Below are 864 nucleotides of genomic sequence, written 5' to 3' on the forward strand. Positions count from 1 at the left end.
CGGCTAGTTTTTGTATTTTTAGTAGAGATGGGGTTTCACCATGTTGGTCAGGCTGGTCTTGAACTCCTGACCTCAGGTGATCCACCCGCCTTAGCCTCCCGAAGTGCTGGGATTACAGGCGTGAGCTACCGCGCCCGCCCAGCATGTATTTTTAGCTTCAAGTGCGTCGCCCTTTGGTTTCGTTTTGATGCTCATACTCTCAACTTTTCTCCTTGCAGGTCTACCTGCAAATTTTGACACATGTCACAGAGCCTTGCAAATAATAGCAAGATATGTCCCATCGTGAGTATACTTTTCCTTATTTTGAATGTTCAATTCACAAGAAAATTGTAATCAATTAGTAAAAATTATAAACTGTTAATAGCATTAAAGCTTGAATCTTACATTGCATGTTTTTTTTTGTATCCACTTGAGGAAACTTTACGTTCTACCAAAAGTGGCATTTCCATTTTCTATGTATTGTCTTTGATTGTTTTTCAAAGTTTGTATGCAGATTCTCCCCCAGTTTCGTATGGTGGTTGGAATTTTGCTTTTATCTTCAACAGATACACTATCCAAACATTTTCAGTGAGAAACCCCTGTGTGTGTTTGTGTCATGCCATATGAATAAAAATTGCACTTCTAAGAAAAGCTTTTCAGGTTTGTGGGTTTCTTTTGGAAGGTGGACTTCTAGTTCCCTCTGTCCGTTGATTATTTGTTAACTTGAAACAATCCAATTTGGTAATTTTTTCTTCTTTTAAAAATAATATGCATGTGTAGTGGGAAATGTCAGCAAAAAGCTCCCTCTTCAATTTGCTGTCGATATCAGAGTTAACGGAAGCTTATTTTCTCTAAGTCGTTATAGATTTTCTCAGAAGCTATACA

The sequence above is a fragment of the Colobus angolensis genome, unplaced genomic scaffold (genome assembly GCF_000951035.1).
Source record: "Colobus angolensis palliatus isolate OR3802 unplaced genomic scaffold, Cang.pa_1.0 Scaffold248, whole genome shotgun sequence".
In the NCBI taxonomy this organism is placed as follows: Eukaryota; Metazoa; Chordata; class Mammalia; order Primates; family Cercopithecidae; genus Colobus; species Colobus angolensis.